The 19,519-nt window shown below is 37.6% G+C and overlaps 1 long non-coding RNA gene and 1 other non-coding gene across 3 annotated transcripts in view; one reads left to right on the plus strand and one right to left on the minus strand.

Moving 5' to 3' along the window:
- LOC135313091 (uncharacterized) overlaps window positions 1-19,519 on the plus strand; it is a 160,463-nt gene that overhangs the window by 47,285 nt on the left and 93,659 nt on the right. The window lies entirely within an intron of this gene.
- Window positions 9,170-9,243, minus strand: TRNAN-GUU (transfer RNA asparagine (anticodon GUU)). The gene has a single exon. It is a non-coding gene; the product is annotated as a tRNA-Asn (tRNA).

The raw sequence follows: 19,519 nt of genomic DNA on the forward strand, positions 1-19,519 counted from the left end.
ACCTCATGCAGACTACGCACATGCAGGCGGTCCTATTTTCTTCTCTGGGAGCACTCAAACAAATGGGAACTGCACTCTCAAGGATTTACCTGTAATTTTCCTCCTCCTGCCTGTCAGATCTTTCCTTTTTTTCCTTTTACTTCCCTACTCCCCACCCCGCTCCAATTCATCCGTCCCTTTTTTTTCCTCTTTTACTTCCCAGCGATAGTGCAGGCTACCGTCAGGTAACTTTCCTCTTCTTTCATTGCTTCTTTCATTGCTTCTTCATTTTCCTTTTCCTTTTCTGGTAAGGAATAACACATTTATTGTAGAGAGGTAGAAATGGAGTGACTTACAGAAAACTGACAAAGGAACTGCCTCCTGCCTCTCTGCAGCGGCAGCAGCAGAGCATTTCCTATGAAATAACACCAGGAAAAGTTGCTCCAATAATTTTTGTGAAGGCCAATGCATTGTGTCAGCTGAGCACTGATGGTGTAAGAACAACCACGTACTAATTATTTCAAGACTGACTACAGATGAAAGTGTATTATCACCTGAATTTGACACATTAAGCACATTAAGCTTTGATTTTCTACAAAACAAAATGTTGGTTTCCCCCCGCCCCCCACCCGAGTATATGTGTATCTTTCCCTCATTCTAAAACTTCTTAAATTGATTTTTAATATGTCCCACATCTTGGCAGAAACCTTCTGGTTTTTGTTCAGCATGAACATTTGTCATTTTCCCTTCACCTCACACTTGTATTCATCACAAAGAGTTAGTTCTTTGCAGTGCACATTGTCCTATAATGAGCCTGACACTCCTTTTGTTCTGTAGACCTTTCCATGGAATAAGACTATGAGTAGATTCTTTGTATAAAATCACTACAAAGTAACAGTCAGTGCTCTCATTTTTGAATAATTAAATATGATAATAAGACAACAAAAGAAGGAAATCTGAAATTGACTTAATATAATGACTAGAACCAGAATAAGTAAAAGAGAAAAGAAGCCAAGTTCTGAAAAGCCAGAAGAAGAGCTACCTGGCAAAAGATAAAAATATAGGTAAGAAGAATAAGAAACTGTGAAAAGCAATGACAGCAGCATCACTTGAGTGATTTTATTCTTTTGCCTCTGAATTTTGAATTCCATACACATTAGCTGTTCTACGAAAATTTCCTCTGCCAGGTTACACCAAGTGCCACTGCACTTGTCCCAAGACAGTCAGTAGTAAAATTACGTCCCTGCACTGCCTAGGCTTGTACTGTCCAAGCTGCTGCTCACAAAGTTAATGGGGAGAAATTAAAAAGCTTCAAAAGTGGGTTTTGATATTGCCAGTCCTATAATAACTAGTTTGATACAAAAAAGGTCCTGAAAGTTAGAGTTCTATGTTAGAGGAGTTTTGCATAGCTGGATCATGCATCCTTAAAACCGAAGTAAAAAAAAATCCTTCAGCCAGGAAGACTAAAAGGCATTCTTCCTCAAATAGTAAAGATCATATGCACCTGTTGTTAGCCTCATCACTTCCCCTGGTATTTATTTAGTATCGTTAGGTTTAACGTAATTTTCTTGAGAGAGCTTCTTAGGTGAAAAATATTCAGGAAGTGAGGCGAAAAGTACATTTTATTATGTTTGTAATATTTTTAAATTAGGTACTCTACATTTTCAACCAGGAAAATGCAAAGCACATACATAGTTTTACAGACACCTGCACCAGTGTTCGCTTTCCTCCTGCACACGCAGATGTCGCCACCAGATTGATCCTGTGACATGTCTTGTGACAGAACCACAGATCCTTTGCCTCAAATCTGAATTTAAAAAATCTTCACTTTAAAACCTGTTTTTAAAGTGAAAATGTGGAGGATGGAAATACCTTCTATTGGGTATTCTGTAAGGGTTTGTTCTGGTTACAGTGGGTTTAGGTGTCTGGGTAGGTAAATGAGGCTGGGAAGCTGGCTGATCTTCCCCCTGAGGAAAGGAGCCCACCGTACAGCTATCATAGGCAGCATCACCATGGACTAAGTTATTTACAAAGCTACGGATTTTTCAGTTAGCAAGGCACTACATAAATATCTTTGTAGCTTAATTAGTATCATTTGTAGGTGGTATGTGAAAGCTTGTCTCTTTATAAATGCTTTCTAACCTCAGAATTGTATTTAGTTATCCTTCCTTATTAGGAAAAACACAAACACACACACCACAAAACCAACAATCAAAAGCCAAGGGAAAAAAAAAAAGTGTTAAAGTGTTGATGAAGTTAAAGATAGTGTTATGATCCTTGTCTGTCCTGGTCTCCTTTGGTTTAATTTCTTAGTCAAAAGACCTATTAATAGACCTTTCCAGCACATATTCCAAATAAGGGAAAATGTTTCAGGACCAGGGAGGAAAGATTCAAAGAGATTGTTTACGTGTCATCCTTTTAAGAAAAACACTTTATTTAGTAATCTTTAGAATGAAGAATCACTTCAGAAGTTCTGGAGGTGGTGGTTCATCTATTTGAATAGCTGCAGATAAGAACAGCAATGTGACCATGGCAGTCATTTAATTTTTAATTTTTCAGTTTTTAATATGTAATTTAACTACAAATGTTATTAAACCATAAAAGTGTAATTTTATTAAATTCTACGAATGCATATGTGTTGAATGCCTTTTGCCTAAAGAAGAAAATAATACTGGACTTCCTAAAACAGTTACAATTCTGATAGAGTGGGCTGCTGAAAGCGTAGGAGAAGAGATAAGGGCAGGCTGCACACAATGAACCGGATGCTAACCTTTCCAAATGGGAAGCCACCAGCTTTGCAGATCTACTATTTTTCACTCCTCCTGATCTCCTCGGTACGCTGGTTTTGGCTGAGAAAGAGTTAATTTTCTTCAGAATAGCTAGTATGGGGTTATGTTTTGGGTTTGTGCTGGAAACAGTGTTGATAACACAGGGATATTTCCTTGTTGCTGAGCAGGGCTTACACAGGGTCAAGGCCTTTTCTGTTCCTCACCCCACCCCACCAGTGAGCAGGCTGGGGGTGCACAAGGAGTTGGGAGGGGGGCATGGCTGGGACAGCTGACCCCAACTGACCCAAGGGATGTTCCATACCATATGATGTCATGCTCAGTATATAAAGCTGGGGGAAGAAGGAAGGGGGGACGTTCAGAGTGACGGTGTTTCTCTTCCCAAGTAACCATTACGTGTGATGGAGCCCTGCTTTCCTAGAGATGGCTGAGCACCTGCCTGCCCATGGGAGGAAGTGAATGAATTCCTTGTTTTGCTTTGCTTGTGTGTGTGGCTTTTCCTTTACCTGTTAAACTGTCTTTATCTCGACCCACGAATTTTCTCACTTTTGCTCTTCTGATTCTCTCCCCCTTCCCACTGGGGGGAAGTGAGTGAGCAGCTGTGTGGGGTTTAGCTGCCAGCTGGGATTAAAACAAACACTCAGCCACAAGCAATTCCTTTATGAGTATAAAATTTTGTATCACAGAGCAATAGTAATTTACAAAGTACAAAGCACTGTAACTTTCTGAAAGTCAACCTATAGCGTCTAAAGGCTGCTTTAAATTATGCTTAATATTAACAATCCTATTACAAAATTACAGGAATCAGGGATCAGTGGAAGTGTCAGAACTGCCATATTGGAATTATTTTTTAAAGTTGGTCTGTGCTGACTTTGAGCACAAAATTTGCTTTTGTTGGTATACAGAATGGCTACACCTTATGCTCAGATCTGAACTGTTTGGAGCTGGTGCTGTTGGAAGATGTTTATATATAATGATATAACCAAAAATGTTCTAGAATAGGTTGAGAATTTTCATCCACTTCCTTTTTTTCCCCCAGATATTCTACACGTAATTTGTATCATTTGGTTGCATTTTTAAGTTCTTGGTAACTACTATTTGAGTTTTCCTAGTTAACATAAGATTGAACTAGGCAACTTTACAAGCCAAACTACTTGTGTTTGGTGGAAACATGCCTAGAATCAGATTATCATTAAATAGTATATTTCCAATCCTTTTCAGGAAAAAGCCTGACAAAATCTGCTCTTCCTGTTCATATAGTGTACACTTCCAGTAGCCAGTTTTTTGTTCCTTTACTCACCTGCATAGATAGTCAATCCAGTTTCTGTCCAAGTCCATAGTGAATGGATTATTTATAACTGCTTATAAATGTTCATGGGTAAAGAAATTATCGACTTGCTGCTTCCAAGAATAAGCTGAAAAATTGAAAATCTACTGTAGTAATTTTTTTTCCTAGCAGCCACAGTTTTAGAATTGTCAAAAGTGAGATGTTATTTAATCGCTTCCTTTCTTTTAATCTTAATGTTATCACAGAGCTCACAATAACAGAGAGATCTCAAGATGAGACAATTCATACGCATAAAACATTCTAAGCAGGGGTCAAGTTTCCTCCATCTGCTTTAATTCTATTTCAGTCATAGGTATCACCTCAGTGTATAAACTGCTGCTGTCCCACAGGTGGTTTTGTCATCTGTGACGCAAACCAGCCTTTCTTTAATATCTTTCTAACAGTGCTAGAATAACAGGTGATGGTGTCCTGTTTTAGAAATCCATATGGGGGAAACTTTTGAAATAGATAACTAGACTAGACCATGGTGTGCAGTTCTGTATCTTCCTCTCTGTGAGGGTGTGGGTCTGTAAAGCAACAGCTGAAAGGACTAAATTACTTCGGCAAGAATCTCAAAGCATCCAAATGGACTTCCTGCCTTGTGTCCAAGCATGACACTGACTTATTCACACACAGAGTAACAGCAGGTGGTATTCACATATGAACATATTTGAAATAAAACATTCACAGGTGGGTGAATTTGAAATAAAGGTGCAAACAATGTTTGATGACTGGAAAAAATAATGGAAAAATATATGCAGCTAGCTACGTTCTAGTTTTCGAGCTTAATGTGTACGGGGAGAAAAAAACCCCACAACTATGTTCTTAATTATCCTCTGACTTCTGGACTTAATTATTCTGTGACTCCTGGAAGGAGTGAGCACTTGAGACACTCCAGTGAAAAAGTCAATATCCCTTGGTAATGAACAAAACTGGTTGGAACAATGGGTTGTCTTCTAACCAAAATATAAAAGATCTATTATTTTTTTAAACAACATTATTCTGGAAAAGGCTGATTGAAAAAAACAAAACTCAAACATATCTGATCTCCTATGTTTCCATTAAATGGTTGGTTCCCAGTAAACTGCCAGTTGTATTTTTAACATGCAAGTTACTTTATTATCCATGGCGTTTGTCAACATTAAAAGTGATAGCTCAGTGTAGGATCCCATATTCAGAATAAAGACACAGCAGAAGCACACTGGGGAATGCTTGTTCGTCACTATGGACTGAGTGGCTACAGAGAGTAGGATACGTGCGTGGAAGGTTTATTGTCAATAATAGCTTCCTAAGTGATGTACAGAAATGCAGCAAGATACAAGAGTGTACTGTGTTTTGTACTGTACCTCTTGCTATACCTGTAGAATATCAGTCAGAGAAGGACACCAAGTAACAGGTTTATATATATCAGGAGATTTCTTGCTACTTGTTTGATTACTCGTTATGATAAATTCTGAAAGAACTAAATAATTTTGAGGTACGACAACAAAACCACTAAAATCCTAGTCCAAAGAACACTTTAAATTTTTACCCTGGTCCTCTTGCCCCTAATTTTGCAGAATATCAGGAGGGTCCCTGAATGAGGGGAAGGCAAAGAGGGTAGCTAAACCTTTGAGAAATATTTTTAAATAATCAACCTATATTAGAGAGGAGACTTCACAAACAAATGACAACTGAGGAAACCAACCAGTTCTCAAAAGTAGAAAGTAAAAAACTGTTCATCCCTATCTGTGTAGATTTACTCCATAGCTACACTTTTCTATGTTATCCTGTGCTATTTTAAATATTAAATAAGATTGCCATCTCTGTTTTTGCAGTGATTGCTACCAGATGTGTCAGAAACTGGTATTCAGCATAAATGGTTGGACTCAATGACCTTAAGGGTCTTTTCCAACCTAAATGATTCTATGATTCTGCAAACACCCCATTTCTATCTGTGTTCTATTTTTTTTGTGTAAAATGTGTGTTTTAAATCAACTAGTCTGTTTTATCCATGCCCTGAATCAAACCCAGCAGAAACTTAAAAGGATACTGTTCTGCTCTCGTAATATCTTAACAGGATCAAGATAAGGGCAGAACTTGAACCCATTCACTGTAACCAGTGGAAGAAGGACTAAAATAAGCACAAATAAACCTATCAAAAATATATCATTGAAATACACGAAGTGAAACATATATTATTATATGAATAGTATACTTTCAACAGGTTTCCAAGCAGAATGGGACAACGTGAAATGAGATTTTCAAGGGGGTATAGCACCTTTTACTAGGAATGTATCCATTTCTATAGATAAATGGAATACTATACAAAAATGTATTTCAGGCCAGAAGGCAGATGAGGTCAGCATCCACAAACCTTGCAGGTTTAATCTGTTCACATGCAGCTTCCATCATTCTTGTCCAAAATTCTCTCACCTGAGTCTTGGAATGATGAATTAGTTTATTAACTTTGGTTTTGATTCAGCGAATATGTTTTCCCAAGCTCATTTGGAATAGATTATACACTTGAGATCGGATTATTTTTTTCTAGTTAAAATAAATCCAGCAGAAAAGTACATTTGAAAATGTAATTTTCCTCTTCTATGGGAAATATATTACTTTGTGAGACAGACAATTTAATATACTAATTGAACTGAAGCATTGATGGGGCCTATTTGAAAGCTTATTATGCCATTTCAAAAGGGCTCTATTGAAAGAGAGATAACGGCTTTTAGTCATGAGCAAAAAATTTGTTTTTTTCTTCAGCATGTAGGGTGGCAGTACTCTTTTTTACCTGTCATATTCACATTATGTCATATTCACATTATTATTATTAACAAAAGACACATCGAGATGAATACAGCACATGCCTGAGAAGAACCTTCTGCAACTTTTTTAAGTTTACCTCTTGAGTGTCGAGCTATTTTCTGACTTCTGGCCGCAAATATCTAGCCACTGACACTAGGTCTATTCGCACACTAGCTCTATTCACAAACATGGAGTTTAATGTAGTATCTGAAGAGTTTGTCAGTGAAGGAGATCAACACAAGTCTCTTTCACCTAACAAGACTACTGTAAAGTTCAAATTTTGGCTCTTCAGTGAAGCTCCTAGAGAATTAAAAGAGCTAACTGTTTAACCATCAAATATATTACCTCTTAGTATGCCATGCATTAATAGAACTTTGCATTTCAAATTATAATTAGCTTAATAAGAAAAATATTTTAAATAGCATGTTAAATTTTCTTAAATTATTCATATTGCCTTCTGGTTCTCAAATAAAAAGTGAGACTTAGATGTAACCTTTGACTTCAGAATTGCAGACTAAAAGAAAACAATCAAATAAAAAAAACAGTGAAAAATTAACAATAAATGTTGTTTAGAGGGCATGTGCCTGCTAATCTCTGAAATTTAAGAAACTTTGTGTGTCTTACCTTTAAAAGAGTACTAGGTTTTATGGAAATTACTGATTACCTAATGTGAGTCCTGGCTTATGTTTCTGTAAGTAACAGAAATTTTTGACCCATAAAATCTTGATTATCAATGGTATACCAGAAAAAAAAAATAGTATCAGTGTCAGAGCTTTGGTTGAATTTAAAAAGATACTGATTTACTAGAAGCAGAAAAAGTAGAAATTAAACAGAACTGACAGAAAATGGGAAGTGTGAAAGGGAGGGCAGAGAAGTAATAATTCTGAATTTTTTTAGTTCTGCTCTTTGATCTCCTCTATTGAGTCTGTAAAATACCACCAGCAGAAAATCATGTATAAAATTTCAAAGAAAGAAGAAAGCAAACATAGGTTAAATATAGATACTAAGTGTAGAGGGGATTTATCATATTTTTTAATACCTGCTGTAGTTAAACACATAGATAAACATCTTTTGAAATGGTTTTGAAAAATGGCTGCTTAATACAGTTTTATCACCACTGAACTTCTTGTTCATTAGAAAAGCTCCACCTTCAACCTCCTGAGGGAATAGCACATAAGGAAACTACTTGTAAAACTTGATTAGGGAAATGCAATCAATAGTGTCATAAAAATTTAGGAAATGCAGTTGTGTATCGGGGCAAATCCTATCTTTTTTTCAGTGCAGCAGATTGGTTTGATTGCCTGTGACTGCCTCATTCCTGGCTGGTCTCTTCCCCTCCTGCCTTGGACCTCTCCCGGCTTCTACCCACCAGAGGAAAAGTCACTAGATGTGCTTCTTTATCAGCCTTTCATGTGGATGAGTTGTTTAAACCAGACCTTGCTTGGTAAATTGCATGTGCTGCTTCTCCAACCTACATCTGTAGAGACATCTTTCTTCTCATCTGCAGCTGCTTCTGGTTCTTGTGACAACAGCAGCAGTTGTTTCCATAGCAGATCAGCTTTAGGAAAGCATTCCTTGTATTTCCAGGTATCTTGTAATGCAACTCAGCTGCTAGAAAGTAGGAGTGGGCAACATCAAGTCAGCTGAATTTCTGCAAACGACCAGCAAGCACTCTGTGGCGCCCCACTGGTTCCTAGGCTAGAGTTTGTGAAATTCTGGTCTGTGAAAAAGCTTGTGGTCTGCCTGCATGTTTTGGCAGTATTTGTTTGCATTCAATGGGAAGTCGACATTTGGTTTGGAAGAAGGTATTCCTTACTGCGATGATTAGAGGAATCCTTGCTGAACGTTGTGCAAAAAGTAAACTGTAAGTGTAGGAGACACCGACTAGTTCTGCCAAGCCATTTCTTGCTATGATCACTTTATTGTTTTATCTGGGTGAAAGACCATTGCTCTTCTCCATTGTTTCCTCTAAAGAAGTAGGATACAACATGACAGCACTATGTTGTATTGCACCACCATATAGCATATCGTCTCTCAGGTTCCAAGCAAAACAACTATTTCCATATGATTTCTGTTGTCCAAATGGTGATTCACTGTGTCCTACTCTCATATGCAAGACTTGGAGCAATGTTTACATTTCTTCTATGGATGAGAATGATTATGCATGTTGTAGCGTTCATAATGAATGAGCTTTTTTCTACGTAAAGGAATATAGAATATTTTGGGTTGGAAGAGACCTTAAAGACCATCTAGTTCCAACCCTCCTGCCACGGGCAGGGAAAGGGGAGGCCGTCCCTGGGTGGGCTCGAACCACCAGCCTTTCGGTTAACAGCCGAACGCGCTAACCAATTGCGCCACAGAGACTCACAGGAGCGGTTTTCTCTACATGTAATTAACATGTGTTAATTTGTAATAAAGCAAATCATAGTTTGGGTGATGCCGGACTGAATGTAGCCAGCTTTATACAAGGGCCTGACAGGCACTGACTAAAGCCATTTAACTTTCCTGTCCCTGAATGGTATCAGAACAATGAATTTATTTGTTATTGCAAAGGAAATATTTTTACTTCTGCGGTTCTTCAGGTAGATGAACCCCTGAGTTTGTCATATGAATTGGTAATTACTTGAACTGTATCTGAAGTACTTATGCTCATATTGCTCAGTATTTTGTTACATGGATTGTATACATGAAGTGCTTTGATATTCCCAACGTGATGTGTAGGTGTGGGTATTTACAGCTTTAGCACAGTCTGAGTCATGTCACAACTAAATGCTAACCTTGGCTGATCAGTCGTAGATCATGGAAGACTATAATGCTCTAGTTCAGAAATGTTCACCTGCTCTCCCACCACTTACTTCTCTTAACAGGGACGACATCTGAGCACTATTCATCAGCCAGCATATACTGTATTGCCATAATTATAAGACCTCATCTTACCGCATCATACTGTGAGAGACAGATACTCTTAAGAATGACAAACATTTATTTAGTCTTGTGATATACTGCTTTGGTCTGGACTAAACATTTTTCCAATGTTTTTCTCATGGATTTTTGTTAAGAAAGAGAACCAACACAACAAAACCACTTGTTCCATTTCTGCAGTTTCAGGTTTTCTCTCAGGCAGCTGTTCTGGGCATTGCAGGCACAAAAAATACAGTGTATATGGCATATCACTTCTTATTTCCATCTGACTTTTCAGAAAAACTGAAATTTCTAGTAGATAAAAAGGGCTACTGCTTATGGACTGGTTCCATGCTCTCAATATCTGCTTTTACTATTTTATTTTTACTGAATGCCATTCTTCACTGACTTCAGTAGTGCTACTGTTGGTGTAGACGGATGGTTCACAAGAAAGATTTATTCATTATTTTTCTGTTTTAGAAATTTTGATGACTGAAATGAGAAGCATAAACTGTCAGAGACCCATGATTTCTGTCCCTGCTGTTATAGACAAGAGTAACTTGTAATGCCTTGTTAGGCATGCAGCCAGTTCTGGAGGGATGAGGCTCATAGGCTGCCTGCTTTTTCCTGAAAGGGAAGGAATGCCTCCGGAGCTGCAATTTGGGAACCTCTATACCTCATTATCGTGTACCCTAAATAGCGAGCATCCAACCAAAACCACTATTGGATTTCTCCATATTTCTGTCACTGGCAGGAATTAAAGTTATAAGACAAAACAAAACTGGAATTTTGGGTTTTTTTCTATGTCTATGAGCACAAACACCCAATTATGATCACCATAGCTTTTAATCATGAAATCTTAGAATTATGGAGAGGTTTGGGTTGGAAGGGACCTTTAAAGGCCATTTAGTCCAGTCCTCCTGCAGCGAGCAGGGACATCTTCAACTAGAACAGGTTGCTCAGTACCCCATCCAGCCTGACCTTATATGCTTTGCTTAAAAAGACCATTTATTAAACAAAAGCTTGATGCTTTCTCTCCCTTTGCTCCCAATACCTTCCTTTAACAAATCAAATTTTTAATTTTGTTTCTAATTTCACTTCAGCAGAGCAGTATTTTCACGGCTGTTAAAGCAATTCTAATAAAAAATCTTGACTGTGTGCTAACAGAGAAAGAAACTGCCAGTCTTATGTAGGAAGCCTTAGTACGTGGCCTTTCTCTCTAAAACCCGCCAAGTGGGACCCTAATTGTACAGCAAACCCTTGGCATTTATCTGTTAGACAGTACATATGTGTTTATTCAATAGCTCTCTTTAGCTTTTTGCCTTAAATGTTTTTTTAAGAAAAAAAGGTCTGCAAATACTAGAGAAATTAGCTTTGTTACAAAACAAAATCAAAAATTATTTTGTCTTTTTGATATGTTCCCTCTATGAAAACTTGTGCAATTAAATTTGTGCAATCAAAACATCATTATATCAATTTTCTCTTTATTGTTCTATTGTTACATTAATTAATCTGCATTTTTATGATTGTAGGAATGTTGGCGAGTATAGAAATATTAGCCTATAATTCCCATAGATCTTACAAGGAGTTGAAGGCAAGGACTTCTGAGATTTACCCTTCCTCGTTCTGCTACTCTTCATCTGTTCTGCCCTATCTCAGTGCTTGAACCCATAAAATCCCCTTTTCATGCTGTCTCACCACAAAACATGACCTGACATTGAAGGAGTATCCCCATCATGTTGCCTGATGCAGAGCTGCAAGAGGCATATTTCTAACACACAGTGTGTCCATGGCTATACACCTCTTCAGCCAAAGAAAGGCACTTCTCTTAGGCATTCATAACTTACAGGATCCAAATATTTTCCATGGTAGCTAAAATACATAGTGCATATCTTCTTGCCCATCAGCAAGATAGATAGATTAAATTAATTTTTAGGATAAAATTGTGTATGGAATATCTATGGGGAAATACACTCTTTATACTACCTCTCTAAATCCAAAGTGTGGTATTATGCATATTTTCTGAAGTCAAGAGTCTTCATAAAGAATGCCCAACCTGTTAGCACTTTCCACCCTTGAGCAGTTGTGTTGTCTCTGTGCACATTTTAGATGCAGGCATAGGGGCTCAGGCAGATGAAAAAAGGTGCTTTTCCTACCCATTTCTTTATGTGGCTGCACTAGACCACATATAACTTTTCCATCACAAAAAACTTGGTCTTCCATGTTTCAGTTTTCAAGAGGCCTCTAGATCTTCCATATAAACATCTTCCCATATAAACAAGGACCAAGTAATTGTATCAAGGCTTACATTAAAAGAAAAAAAAAAATTAAAGAGGCACAGAAGTATAGTTGTAGAAAACTGCATGCCGTGATGCAGCTGCTGGAGAAAAGCCCTCAGGATGTAATGCTTGACTTCTTGACCTGTTTTGTAAAAGGAGGGGACATCCTGCCAGCACCAGGTGCTGATGTAGCTCCATCAGTGTGAGTGACTGTTGGCCCCACTTGATGACACTGAGATTGCTGGGTTCAGTTCTGTACAAAGTTGCAGGCAGATGGAGTTTATTCATTTGCCATGTTTTGAATAGGTTCAAGGTTGTAAACCCAGCCCTGCTGAAACTGATGTTAGTGAGACCAGGATCAAACCGCAGTATACTAGACTTAGGCAACACAAGTAAAAGATGGAGAAAAAGCAAGAAGGAAGCTCAAGAAGGTGAAGTAACTTTAGATATTGGGGATTCAGGAATACGCATTTCCCCTTTATTTGATAGCTGAGTCAAAACTGATTAGTTTAATGATTATTTAGCGTAATCTCACCAATTTTAGTAAGCTGATCTGGCATCTGTATAGGCGCCACGTGTGTTTCCAAGATCTATCAGTTCTAATTGCCCTTGCGTAGTGGACCCGACATAAACTGTTCCCAGCTTCAAATCAGACTTGGCAGCTGCAACACACACACACCAGATTTCTATCTCTTCTGGGGGGTGAGGGGAGCTATGAACTCCTAATCGCTGCTCTGAGAGATATCCCAGCCCTGCCAACAGGGAAAGCCAAAAGCTTGTTTCAGCCAAAATCTTGTCATTGTCAGCTAGCTGTCTTCACGTAGTTTATCATCATATATTGTTGTGCTAACTAAAATAAGTAACAATAAGTTACATAAGCTTCCACTTTACTTAATTTATGAAACCTGAAGATAAACGATTTGATCATCGCTTTGCAAGATCCCTGCCTAGAAGGTTCTAAATTCCCCTTGTTTCCAAAATAGGCTTTTAAGGCTGCCCCAAAATGGCAGATGAACACAGTATACAGCAAACAGGAGGAGACTGTCACTCTGAACTGTTGGGTCCGGAGGACTATGCTGGCTTGGCAGGCTTTATTACCCTCCGCTTCCTCATTACACTTGTGCTTCTCTCCCTTTCCCCAGTAGAGGAAATAAATTAGGGGGAGGAATGAATGTTTTGTGTGGGAACAAAATGTAAAACAGGAAAAAGAGTATCATATAAAAATTCCAAAGACTAAGTTGCCACCAGCATTATATTCTCCTCCCCTTTTGAGCATTTGAAAGTATTAGTTCGAAAACATTTGTAAAAGGTACCTCAATTATTTCTAAGGAAGCAGGAAAAGGACGAAAGATATGAAAAACTACATTAGTGTCTGTGTCTGTTATGCATTCTGTAAGGCTTCAAGGAGATTGAGTTAAAAATGGAGACTTCTATTTCCTTCCCTCAGAACAATAGAAATATCTTTTGCCATTCTGGTAAACCTGGATGAGAGAAAAGCAAAAAATAAAGAAAAAAATTCAATTCCTTGAGTACTCTGGTCCATTTGGGGAGTCTGGTTTATATTATATAAGAGAGAGGAAAAAATATTACATAATAGAAATATTTTAGTTCACACTGTTCTTTTTTTTCTTTTTTGCTATTAATAACATGCTTGTTACAAGACAAAAAGAGTGCAAGGCAGTTTAGATTTCCTTACGTGCTCTAGTGATACACTGAAATAAAGCCTACAGTTTATTCTTCTTACATCCTCCTCAAACAAATCTTTATTAATTCTCTGTTTAAAATAGAATACATTGTGTGTCCTCATAATGGGCCATATCCTGCTATCAATATTTTAACAGATCCCCCATGGACTGTAATGTGGAGCCTGCTAAAAAATTGATGGCACCATTATGTTCAACTGCAAGGATATTTAGAATTAAATTATTTTTCTTAGTATTAATTCAAATTTCTGTTCATAAGAAACAAAAGTGCCCTGGTTAAATGAATTAATTGTGAACATATCGCGTTTTGTTTATTTTGGTAATGTTTGCTTCAGTCTGAAAACCTGTCAAGAACGTTCATGCTTTCCTGCTATGGATTAACTCACAAAAGTTCAGCAGCTCTGTACAGATTCAGAAGATGTCGCAAAAGCCATTTGCCATAATTATAGGAAGCAATTGTTGTAACAAAGTATAATATATCTGCAAGTAGAGCCTTGTTGAATAAAGCTGCATAATAGGGAGGAAGAAAGGTTAGAAATTGCAGAACAATAAACCTGTGATAAAAACTGAAGTATAAAAATTTATGAAAGTATCTTGTTTTGGCCTTCTGACTTTCATCAGGGTTCACAGAGCTAGAGAAAACAGACCATGAAATTTCAGAAAATTACTATAAAATCTCCAGTCAAGAACTATCTGCTTTAGAAAAAATTCTCCATGCCATTTGAAATTAAGCGCATGGATTTATTGTGAAAAATAGAGCAATTTATTTAATGGGGAAGACTTTCCAGTGTAAGAGAAAGATTAGGGTAAATTTCTGGGTTGTATTACATCGGAATAGCCTTTTAACTACTGTTTTCCTTTATTCACTGCCTTAAATTCTTATTTCTGATTATTTCCTACCACTGACAGATGGAATTAATGTATTACTAGCTAGATTTGATCCTGTTCTTTCTCTTTTGTTCTTTCTGTTTCTCTGGGTAGTTTTTTTGATTTTTCTTTCCTTCCCTCTCTTTGGTGCTCTGCAGTTTTTTATACCATGTTTGAGCATTTAAAAATCTCTTAATGAACTAATTTTCAGAAACCATCAGGAAGATAAGCTATGATTGGGTTACTAGCAATGCATAAGATGATTAAAAACTCTGTGAATAGAATCTTTGGAAATTTTTTTGCATGATAAATGCTAAATATAATTAAGGTTTCTAGCCTTTCACACTTCAGAAATACATATGTAAGCCTGTCCAAATGTGTTTTTTTTTTCCAAGTGTTCAGAAACAGTATTATAGTAGGTGTATAAACCTACATATAGGCTTTATATATACATTTTTTTTTAAAGCACCTAATTTTGAACAGCTAGATTATTATGTATCTCTCAGACAGTTCTTTTCAGCCCATAATAGAAATCAGGATAAGCCAACAGGGCAAAACTGAAGAACAGAATGAACGTGTTGCTTCGCCCATCTGCAGTCTTCTAAAGAATATGGGAAGCATCGTGCTAGTCTCTCTGAAATGCTGAGTACCTCTCACACAAACATTAACGGGAGTGACGGGTTCTGGCCATCTAGATTTGAAACAGAAGAACTCTTGTTTCTGGCAGAGTTTCTGACAGGAATGGAAAATGGCAGGTTATGAATTACTGTAATGAGAATGGAAAACAGCTCCATCATAGCTTCTGGTCTCCACCATATTAACGCTGGGCTTTTATATCCCTTCTTGGATGCGGTGGGAGGACACATGTAGTATTCATTTTTATGCAGCAGTGCATTCAAATCATTATTCAGTAAATATCACTGGAAGAATCTGTTGCAGTGACAACATACAGTTTCAGTGTTGATCATCCATAGTATGACTCAGTCTATGTACATAGATCCATTTGGCAGAGGTACACACTCCCAGAATCAGATCTTACCCTCGTATGACAATAAAATTACTAATTTTTGAGAGAGTGAAGCAAAATTTTCTCACCTTTACTGCTCAGCAGTAAATCAAAATATTCATGCAAGTCTAGGAATGGTTTCCCTTGCTGTGTACGGTGCTACAGCATCAATATAGTCGAAGTCTGTTGCTTCATGAATTCTTTGGTCTTGCAAACCAGAGGAGACACCTAGGAGTTTAGTTTTTTTATTCATATATAGAAGTAAACATATAAATGTGTGTAGATGTGTTTATGCACAGAAAATAATCTAATCTATTTATCCCAGGTTATAAATGAACCCTGTTTCAGCAAATTAAAGAACCCAATATCCCATAGTAGAGGAAAGCTCCTGCTCTTTACAAACAAGATGTCAGTTTCTCAAAATGGACAGAATGAAGAAAGGATAATCCTCCTCTGTTTGGCACATGAGAAGTGTTGCAGTGTGGGTGGTGTACTCTTGCCGTGTATTTTTGGGCTACCAATACGAGGCATGCATCTCAGAAGGCTACAAAAATACTTGCAGCAAGGTATTTTTCTGGAGTCTCTCTCTTTACATAGATCTTTCAGTCTGCTAGTTGGTATAAACTTGCACTATGAGAAAGCATCTTGAAAAATCTAAAAAAAATCTATATACAAAACTAAATTTATACAACGTAGTGCAAGTGGACATGTTCAGTCTGGTTTGCTTATAGTTTCTTTCAGCAAATCCGCTTAAAAGTGCCATATGCAGATACGTCTTACTGATAAGAGACAAAGCAGTAATAATCAGAATATGCCGTATTTTTTATGATTATCAGAGGCTTGAACTTAGCATTGCCCCAGTTGTACTTACATCTTAGAAGATCCTACTTGGTGTTTATGCTGCGACTAGATCAAAAAGCTTAATTACATTTCAAGATAGATGCACCAGTGTCTGTTATTGTTGAGATGCAGATTTTGTACATGTGCAAATTTTGCACTAAAATGTAAAATAGATGGAAGATGATCTTTAATGCTATTTAGGAACATTATACCTGTCACATAAGCTATCGGAGTTCCTAGCTTTAATAAAGGTGCTAAGTTTCTGTAATAAAGCTGATCCTATTAGCTATATGATGATAAGCCTTACTTCAGTATCATCTAAATGAACCATAATTATAGTTCAAGCTGAATCTCAACACCTACCTTACCTGATTACCATACAAAATCAACAAATAAGCATGGCTTCAAAGGAATGAAATTAGACCTCTATCACCTACCAAACCTCTATGAGCACTCCAGAAAAGCTGTGGGAAAAGGATTATAAAATAATTTAGTGGATATGTTGTGAGGCAAACAATATAATACTCCTTTGTATTACATGCTAGAGCACAGAAGCTTTAAAGCTCATAAACTGACATTTCAGCTAGTGTTGAGTTGCCCTTGGCTGGAGTGAAAAAGGGAACTGGTTCTGCATCTTACTTGGTCCTCTATCCTAAAGAAATACAGGTAGCCATATCCTGTACTCTTCTGATGCTGTCATGTAGAGGGCATGCAGAAGTAGAAGAGGGTACAAATAAAGCCTCCAAGTTTCAGGAATTTACCACTTCACTGTGGTAAAGGTCCTAAGATTGATTTTTTTCACTTTGAAACAAAATTACATGCTCCAGATGCGGGTGAAGTAGAAAAAAATCTAATAACCAGTCTTGTGCTGGTTATAAGAGAGCTAACACTAGTGTTATCTAGCACATAATGTTAACTTATCAACAGCAGTATGTACTTATACTTTTAATGCACCACTCCAAGAAATACTGTGGATTTTAACAGGGCAGGACTTCTTTTTATAAGAATCTGATGCAGATTTTATATATCAATCATGTCTTAAAAATGGATCCACCTAATCAAAGGCTTACATTCACCTTGTCATCTCGTACTCTAAGCTTAGCATTCAAGCAACGCAGCAAAACCACCTTTGTTCTGAACTCAGTGGGATGTGAAATGCCAGCATAGCAAGAAAACACAATTTCTCCATGTAGAAACAGACTATCAGAGATGTCAGGATTAATTATAAAGTGGGCTGTCAGAAGTACTATCTGCACTGAAAAAACAGATAGCAAACAGATTTCAAAATGGAAGTCATATGCATTTTTTCATGCATTAAAGACTAACTATGAGTTCATTTCTGTGTCATGAGCCAAAGCTATGCCATCTGGTAGGAGAAGGAAGCTCTTCGGGTTCTAGCCACACTGAATACAGTTGGCTTAGCTGAAGGTTATGTCTATACTGCACATTGCAGTACAATCTAGAATTGCCAGGGTTATGTATAAATGGAGGACCTTGAATACTGAGAGTAATAAAATCAAATTAGGGAAGATTCCTGCTTGTATTAATATAGACCCCTTTTCATCCTAGGATTTGTGCATTAAAATGCCAGTTGGATTAGCTTCAATAGAAATGTTGCGATATTGCATCTAGTATCCAGCCTAGTGCCAGCATGTCTCTATGGAAAACAGCTGGGATATCCTGAACCAGACTTTGTAGGAGCAATTAATATAGATCATTATCTTGAATATGTACTAAAACACTTATGCGAGAGTCAATTTACCCTTACACTAGTAATCTCAACAAGTGTGTTGCTTGTCACAGGCCCAGCCTGAGGGTGCTGCAGAGGAATTGCCAAGGCAATATCTCATGGGAACCATTAACCTTTGCTGCTCACAAAAAAGCATGGAAACCACGCTCAGGAAGTTAACAAATGGTACTAGGCTGGGGGAGCAATTTTTACTCTGCAATGTACCCTGTCCACTTTTGTGCTTCCAAAGACATCGACAAACTGGAGTGAGTCCAGTGGAAAACCATCAGAGTATTTGGCAGGCTGGAGCAGATAATGCATAGGAGAAGCTGAAAGACCTAGATTTGTTCAGTCTGGAGAAGAGGAGGCTCAGGAGGGTCTTGTTGGTGTCTTCACTATTTCATGGAAGGCTGCAGAGAAGAAGGAGCCAGAATCTTCACAGCATGCACAGCAAAAGGAAGCAAAATAACAAAAAAAACCCTGCATCATGAGAAATTCTGACTAAAGAAAAGAAAAAAATCTTCACGGTGAGGGTGGTCAAACACTGCAGCAGCTGGTCTGGAGATGTTGCAGAGTCTTAATCTTTGGACATACTGAAAACTCAAGTGAACAGGGGCTTGAGCAATGATCTAACTGAAGTTAGCCTTACTATGAGCAGTGGGCTGGACCCCCAGAGGTCCCTTCAAACTGAAATTATTCTGTGTTTCTGTGATTTTTAATGGACTATGGAGTTTTCTCTGTCCCTGAGACATACATACTCACATCCACGCATCTGAACTCTCTCACCCTCAGATGGTGATCCCATGCAGACTGATCACTGGGAACAGTCCCTGGCCCATGCTGTCAACTGAAGTGTTTGGGAAAAGGTTAGCCGGAGCAGGTCCAAATCACAGCAGGGAGTTTGGTAATGTTTAAAACTATGGAAGTTCATCAACCATTGGTCAACCCCGTGGTCTGACTGCCCTCTTTAGTTATTAGTTTCTGTATAACCATACTAATGAGGGTAAATAATGTAGTTTATAATCAGATGTGATCATCTAAGTAAGTACATCCCATCCGTATATGTTTTATATATAAAATATTCAAACAGTTGTTACAGTGCCTCAATTCCATTAAGAGGCTTTCTGCTATCAGAATGTAAAGATGAATTAGTAAAGTGCCCTGTAAATATAATTAATTCCTGTCTAGCTGAAAATAGCTATGTAGGTCATGGATGTTTATAATTCTTCTTCTTTGGAAAAAAAAATAAAAAAGTACTTTAACACAAATATGTGATTTTGTGGTTTTCCTAAGGCTGACTTGATTTGAAAAAGTA

This window comes from Phalacrocorax carbo, chromosome 4 (genome assembly GCF_963921805.1).
Source record: "Phalacrocorax carbo chromosome 4, bPhaCar2.1, whole genome shotgun sequence".
Taxonomy (NCBI): domain Eukaryota; kingdom Metazoa; phylum Chordata; class Aves; order Suliformes; family Phalacrocoracidae; genus Phalacrocorax; species Phalacrocorax carbo.